The sequence below is a fragment of the Sorex fumeus genome, unplaced genomic scaffold, assembly GCF_029834395.1.
Source record: "Sorex fumeus unplaced genomic scaffold, SorFum_2.1 ptg000115l, whole genome shotgun sequence".
Classification (NCBI taxonomy): Eukaryota; Metazoa; Chordata; class Mammalia; order Eulipotyphla; family Soricidae; genus Sorex; species Sorex fumeus.
In genome coordinates this window covers 18,144,679-18,152,917 of record NW_026606172.1, presented here as the reverse complement: position 1 = coordinate 18,152,917, position 8,239 = coordinate 18,144,679, and the positions used below count along the sequence as shown (strand labels likewise).

The 8,239-nt window shown below is 38.3% G+C and overlaps 1 long non-coding RNA gene across 1 annotated transcript in view; it reads right to left on the bottom strand.

Annotated features, from left to right (window-relative positions):
- Window positions 1–292: 292 nt before the first annotated feature.
- The window catches only part of LOC130043197 (uncharacterized), a 72,229-nt gene continuing 64,282 nt past the window's right edge, over window positions 293–8,239 (bottom strand). The window contains exons 2-3 of the long non-coding RNA XR_008795330.1: window positions 2,669–2,795; window positions 293–580 (exon numbers count right to left, since the gene is read on the bottom strand). This is a non-coding gene — a long non-coding RNA (uncharacterized LOC130043197). The remainder of the gene's footprint in view (window positions 581–2,668; window positions 2,796–8,239) is intronic.

Below are 8,239 nucleotides of genomic sequence, written 5' to 3'. Positions count from 1 at the left end.
GTAAAATATCCCAAGACATATATTTTCCATGTTTACCTATATATAGCAGCTAAGTAAATACATTTTACCTCTCTCATGAGACAAGACTTTGGAAAATAACTCAATGTAGTTAGGATGTGAGAAAGCAAATTGTCTATATTCTCATGGTTTTCCCATCATTCATCTTTCAGAAGTCTTTTTTTTTGTCCTATTGCAAAATGATAGTTGTCTCTCTAAATGTTATACACAACTCAATGTATGAGATTAAAATTCTAAATTTCACCTATAAATTCAAAAAAAATGAAATAATATTATGATGTGGTCTTTTTAAAGTACCAAATATTCAACACACTTTGGAAAGTGGTTTCTGAAAAATAATCTTGGCTTTGGGCATTTTATTATTCTTGTTTTATTTCATTTCACTGCAGTAAAATTTTATTGTAACTGTAGAAATTCCAAAATTATGAGTTGAGAGAAATATTAAATACTAGTGATTACAATGCAAGATGCAAGGGTGTCTTATGATGTTTCTCTTCTGGGCAGCAGCAGAATGGCCAGAATCTCACTCTCCTTTTTGCTCCATCTTCTCTCACCTGAAATCCTATTTAAAATAATTAGAGTTAAATGGGACTGGAGCAATAGCACAACCAGTAGGTGATTTGTCTTGCACGCAGCTGACCCAGGTTCGATTCCCAGCATCCCATATGGTCTCCCTAGCACTGCCAGGAGTGATTCCTGAGTGCATGAGCCAGGAGTAACCCCTGTGCATCGCCAGGTGTGACCCAAAAAACAAATTAATGATAATAATAATAATAATAATAAAATAGAGTTAAAAAATCTGTGTATGAACTAAGGGAAATGAGCACATATTATTTTTTATAGATTGTATTTGGGGGTAGGTTGGCAGTTTGTAATTGAGTAAGTTAAGCAAAATAAAGTATCAACATGTTCATGTACTACAATTTAGGCTCCAAAGTGAAGTAAAGGTGGTCCTATCCTGGAGCTAATTTTATCACAAGATCACCTTTTGCAGACGATGTGAATGAGCCATAGTTCCAAAAAATGCGCTTTGGAAATTGAGACCATCACCTTTCTCTCCGGGAAGCAGAAGAGACCTATTTGAAGAAGAACTGGTTCCCTGAATTGATATATATTTTTTTTGGGGGGGACTGTGGTAACCCTACGACTGACCTAACATCAGAGAAAGGAATCTTCTTCCCAGTTTTTAAAACAAAAATACTGTTCTCCCAAAGACCCCATCTGACTGTGTTCTAATTAACTTCAGAAATTGAGCTCCCAGCATTGTAAGCTATTGGTCAGTTTTGGATGAAGGAACAGGGCAGTGAATCCAGTTAATCAGGATAAGTTCATCATGCATTGACCCAGAACCTTTTTCCAGAGCAGTTTTGTGAGCTTAACAGCTGGGCAAAGAGCATCAAAGTCTCCCTCTCGATACACTGCCAGCTTTTTACTTTGTATTTTGTTTCAGAAGGGAAGGGACTAAATCATCTTATGTACAGTGTCTTGAGTGGAAAAAAAAACTTTAACATCTCAGATACTTAGGAATGAAAAAATGGCAATGCAATATGGATGCTTTCATGAGTATAGATGTTTCCATGTTGCTGTATTTTGCTGACGATGTTGATTCACCAATTTGACTTTAATTTCCCAAATATGAAAACGAAAAAAAAACTGCCATTTACTTGCTTCGACTCATGCTGTGAGGATTTAATGAGGTAATAACATCTGTTAAAATTTAAGCTTATCCTTCCTAAAAGTTTATATATCTTCAGGCAAGTCAGTTAACCTTTTTGGGTCTCAGTTTCTTGCAAAACGGTGATGAGAATGTTTCCGTACACTCATTTTAAAGGTGGTGGTGAGTAGCTGAATGTTTTTTCACACACATCTAATTAAATGTATATATATAATATATTTTGATATGTACACATATCAAAAATGGTATACTTTTGATGATTTATAAAAATAAAAATACACTTTGAAGCTAAAGAAAATTCTGTACAGAGTTTGTGGGAATGGTTCAAGTCATTTTAGCTGAGTTTTGTAGACATTGAGTTCATGCTACTTCCAGATGTGAAATAAAGTCAGTTAGGTTATTTTTACCAGGTATTTTGGGGTATAATGTGAACATCCATCAACATTTTGAACAAATTATATATTTATATACTAAAATATAAACTTTTTCTTTAAGCATTGGCATCTTGGTTCTTTCCCTGTTATGTTTATTTAAAGAATTTATTTAAATATGCTCAGTGAGAGAATCATTAGGTCTTCAAATCCAGGTCACTGTGCTACATAGGCTATAGGATGCGGGGATATCATGGGTCTTGCAATCACTGAAATATTATTCGTACCCTTGCTTAGTGGGCTGGAGTGATAGCACAGTGGGTAGGTTGTTTGCCTTGCATGTGGCTGACCCGAGTTCGATTCCTCTATCCCTCTCCAAGAGCCTGGCAAGCTACCAAGAGTCTCATCTCACCCGCATGACAAAGCCTGGAAAGCTCTCCATGGCGTATTCGATATGCCAAATGCAGTAACAACAAGTCGCACAATGGAGACGTTACTGGTACCTGCTTGAGCAAATCGATGAACAACAGGAGGACAGGGCTACAGTGCTATGGTGCCACCTTTGCTTAGTTTTCCTTCCTTGTTCCTCCATCTTTGCATTTACCTGGTTCATTTTGGGTTTGGGCATCACTCCTCCTTTGACACCTTGCTGGTGGGATGCTGCAGACTTGGTCAGCATATACCTTCCATTCCTGATTCTTTTTGAGCCATGACTTGCATTCCACTTCTGCCTGTGACAAAGATTTAATCCTGAAACAATATCCTAAGCATTAGCCCACAAAATCACAGTCCTGATATGCCAACCTACTTCCATACTGGTTTTTCCTACTCCAACTAATGATATAAATATTTCCTACTCCAATAGAAAATACTTATAAATACTTATAAACAGTAATATTATATATATTATTATGGATAATAATTATGAATGTATATTATTTGCCTTGCAAGCGCCAACATGACCAACCTGAGTTTGATTCCTCCGCCCCTCTCGCAGAGCCTGGTAAGCTTCCGAGAGTATCTCACCCACACAGCAAAGCCTGGCAAGCTACCCGTGACGTATTCAATATGCCAAACACAGTAACAAGTCTCACAATGTTACTGGGTCCGCTCGAGCAAATTGATGAACAATGGGAGGACAGTGGCAGTGATTATATATATTATATATACTGTTTATGGAGATAAGAAGCCAGCAATGACTTTCTAGAGCTAATTTTAAGGTATTGGCAGGCTGTATTCCTTCCTGAAAATTTGAGGGCTAGCACAGTAGTATAGCAGGCTCTTGCTTTGCACACAACTGACTTAAGTTCTCCCTGGTACCACATATGTTTCCCTGATCCCCGCCAAGAGTTATGTCTGAGCCCAGAGGCAGGAATAAACCTTGAGCACTAGCAAATATGAACCCTCAAAGCAAAAGGAAATGGAAAAGAACAGAAAGCTTCTTTGATTTCTTACTGTCTTGTTTAGGCCAATGCTTGTTTGTGTCCTGGAACACATCATATTGCTATTTGCTTGTAGGTCTTTTGCAAGAAAGTGAAGTTCCAAAGAAAGGTGACTAATGCATTTCAGTTATTCTGCAATTCACATAGATGCTGTATAACAGTTTAACAAGGCAATGAAGGAGCCCTCCCAGAACTGGTGAGAATGCAGCCGAAGAGAGCTAAAGATTCCGGGCAACACATACACAACTGCAGCGGGAATCTGGAAGCATAATGGAGTAAAAATTCCAAAAGTGATAAAGATTGGATGCAGAACTAAGAGACAGGCATCACCCATTAAACTTCATCTTGGAATAGTTTAATGCAAGTTCCTTGTTATTTTCCCCATTCACACTCCTACAAAATGCTGGGCATACAAGAGGACTTACTGTATGTTTTCTGACTGAGAGATTCTCTAATTCTGGCTCAATATAACTAGGCCAAAAATAATATAAAATCCATAAAAAATGTATATTCTTCTAATGTCATTACATTAAATGACACATTCACAGTCACGGTCCTCCCGTTATTCATTTATTTGCTCGAGCGGGCCCAGTACTGTCTCCTTCGTGAAATTTCTTGTTACTGTGTTTGGCATATTGAACTGTTAATATTTTTATTTTATTTTATCGGTTCAGGGTTCACAAGTTCAGGGCTTACCCCTGGCTCTGCACTCAAGGATCATTCCATATTGTGTATTGGGGATGGAATCTCAGTACATTCAAGGAACACGCCCTACCCACAGTACTATCATTCTAGCCCCTAGACAGTGCATATTGATTGGCTTCCTACAAAAGAGGTATATCTGTATTTGCTGATGAGCAATGATAATAAAACTGTGAAGTAAAATCTTCTCTAGAGCTTTGTAGTGTTGACAGAGGAAATAAGAAACATATGTGCAAACATCAGTGAAAATAATTTACTGTATATGATTGTGCATATATAAATATATGATTCTATATACCTAGATCTTGTATGGTGATAACTGTACCCAATAACACCCTGGAGTGTAGGTCAGAACACCACAAAAATGGATAATAGGAATAAGAGATATGGTTTCCTTTTCAAATCTATTCAAATTTCCTACATTGCATAATATTCATGTAGTTGTTCCAGGGAGCAACTCTTATTAGAGGGTGGTTCTATAAGAGCACACTTAAGGAATTTTGTTTTGTAGATGTGACATACTAGCATGGATATCCTATGTCTGTTGCCATTTCTCTCCTGTTGTCCTGCAACACTGGAAAAGTAACCTAAAGAAAGGCCAACAGATGTGGCAGAACTAAGAAAATCACTAAGACTGGAACAATAGTTTAATTTATGCCTGAAGTCTTCTGTATCTCCATGTTTTTCAAGTACTTTACCTATCTTTTATACTGTCTAAATTTCTATTGCTTGATACAAAACATGATCCGATAGTAAAGGAAACAGTACCTACTCCCCATCCTCACATATTTTCTAGCTTATTTGTTTGGCAGGAATCTTTTGAAAGCCTCATACAAAAGAAAGTATTAAGGTCACATGTATTGGCTGGGAGGTTCTCTAAGAGTTGGAGCATATGATTTGTATAAAGGAAACCCAGGTTTGATCCTAGGTACCACATAATTCCCCTACTGCTGCCAGGAATAACCCCAGAGCACCAAGTTGGGAAGAATCCTTGAGTTTCACTGAGTGTGGCCACCCCCAAAACAAACCAACACTCATAAGAATCTATAAGAATAAGTATAACATATGGAAGAAATGCTAATAGTGGTAAGATAGTACTGAATATTGATAATGATAATACTTAGCAGTATTTAGGTGAAATCTATAGGTGAAAACATTCCTGTATAAGAACAGCCTGAGAGAGAAAGGTGATATCTGTACAGTAGTTATTGAAGTACTAAGAATGTAATGATACTCACTGCAAAGAACAGGAGTATTGAAGAATCAGGAGATGTTGAATTGCTTCGGTCACTCAATCAGTGGTCATTATTGACTGAATAATGTAGAATTTGTACCAATGTATTACTTTTCATTGAAAGCAAATGTGATTCAACAGCATAAATATAAGAAAAGTAACAACAGGTGGTGCATACAACTCAAGACATTAAATTTCCCTGAGTCACTGAAGCCAGATGGCATGCATTTGAGATTTCTTAAGAAATTGAAGATCAAAGCATTTTAGATGCTAACAATATGGGCAATATATCACATAAAACAATTATCAAACTTAAGGAGATTGCCAACTTTATTATATGGAATTATTAAAAGCACAAATTATTCAGTCAATTTAATTCAATGCAACGAAACCTAACATATTGATTGTACATCACCAAGGGCAAAGCACTTTTCTAGGCGCAAGGCATTCAGAAGTACTTAATGAAGGTCATGTTCCTACATAATCTTACAACTCAGAAGGTTGCTGGCATTCTCAGCAGCAGTCTAATATACATAATGCAAATAAACATTTATAAATCTGGTAATATTTAAGAAATTCTCAAAAATATGTTTTTTATTTTAAGATGAATCGGCCAAGAATGAGAACTAGATAACTGAAACCATTCTAGTTAGGTTAAAAGAAGGGATATTTTCATGCTTTCAGAGTTCAAGGAGGACTGGAGGGGATAGAGTCATAGCACAGTGGGTAGGGCATTTGCCTTGCACGTGGCCAACTTGGGTTCAATTCCCAGCATCCCATATGGACCCTCAAGCACTGCCAGGAGAAGTTTTTGAGTGCATAAGCCAGGAGTAACCCCTGTGCAACGCTGAGTGAGACCCAAAAAGGAAAATAAATAAATAAATAAATAAATAAAGAGTACTGGAAGAAATATATCCATATATCCTAAACTGATTCCCCTGAAATGGCTTCCAGAAAACACTCTAGAACTGCCCTTCTTAAGACTCTGGCTCTGCCATGAGCTGAGGATGAGAGAAGCAGGAGGATTCAAACTCCAATGACAAGTGAACTCTTTCGCAACTTCTTCCAGTAAAAAGAATAACCTCCACCCACCCCAACACACACACACACACACACACACACACACACACACACACACACACACACACAATAAAGCTTTCTTTTAAAACTAGAAGTCCCAGACATTGGAAAGCCTAGTATAGATGTCTTAGAAAATAATAAACCCCAAGATCATGCTTGTCAAAAAAAAACTGAATAGGAAAATGGCATCATCCTCTGAATGTCCATTTCTACATTCCAAACTTCAGTGATGTACCTAGAATGAGTAGCTGTAAGGGAGTTTAGGAAATGAAGACTTTGGCAGTTCTGTACCATAACATGTAACATATACAGCATGGTAGGATATAGGATATTACAAAGTATAGGAGAAAAGAGGATAGCAAAAATTATAGGACATTTAGATCCATGAGATAGATGGTAAGGCACCTGCCTTACATGCAGTGCATCTAGGCTCAAACTCTGGCATTGCAGATGGTCGCCTGAGTTCCACCAGGACAAATCACTGAACAGAATCAGGAATAAGATTTTTAAAAAGGCATATATTGTAAAAAATATATATGCACGCGAAAGGGTGATGTGTGTTTGAACACTCTCTGGCGGTTCTTTTGCTGCCCACATTTGGTGCTCTCAAGCCACTGTGTATGAACTGGATCGGGATGGCTATTGGCAATAGGCAGGTGAAGTAAGGAATGAGGGCCAGGCTGTTCAATATCAATTGCAGTTTATTCCAATCTCCTCTCCATTCTCCTGTGATTCCCCTTCTTCTTCTCTCTCTGGAGCCTCCAAGCCTGCTTCTTGCTCTGATGATTCCCTGACTGTCTTTTTCTGTTTCCAACTCTGACTGCTGATTCTCACTCTCCCCTCTGATCATATGGTCTAAGTTTATATACCAATCACATAGGGTGGTGATACAAAGGTGAGTTGAACATTAACAAATCAACAAAGAGAGGTAAGACCACCCCTCCAGGGGATTAACTCAAGGATAAAAATCTCATCTAAAGAGATTACTCCAGATTACTAGGAGATCCGCTCAAGGGCTGGATCCCATCCAGAGTGTGTGCTTTCTTCTTTTCCTCAGCTAGTAAGGTAAGGTAAAGGTAAAGGCCCTCCCATTGATCGTCGATTTGCTCGAGCGGGCCCAGTAACGTCTCCATTGGAGACTTTGTTGTTACTGTGTCTGGCATATTGAATACTCTCGGTAGCTTGCCAGGCTCTCCGAGAGGGGCGGAGGAATCGAACTAGGGTCGGCCATGTTGGCCGCTTGTAAGGCAAACGCCCTACCTGCTGTGCTATCGCTCAGCTAGTAATCCACTTATATATTTGTAGTAAGTCTACTCCTAATATTTCTAGCAATGTCATTCTGTATGAGCATAATAAGAGATATATCAATTTAAAGTTTGGTTCTTCCTGAGGACATCTCACTATATATTCCAGACCAGAGTCCTCAGGCCAGGTTAGTCTTCCTAACCCCAGCAGAGTCTTAATATCATCATTACTTCTGGATCATGACAGCATTTATCCATGACCATGCTCTCAATTTGTAGTTAAGTATTGTGGCCTAGTCCATTTCAATGCCAGGGTAACTCACAGCTTGCCCTGTGTTCATTCAGTCCCTCGTCAGCACCCTGCTTTAGGGGTGCTAGGAAATAACAGCAACTGAGTCATGAAAGCAGATGCCCACGAGTAAATATTATTCAGAGTTAATTAACTCCCAAGTTACAAAGCATAATATTAACTG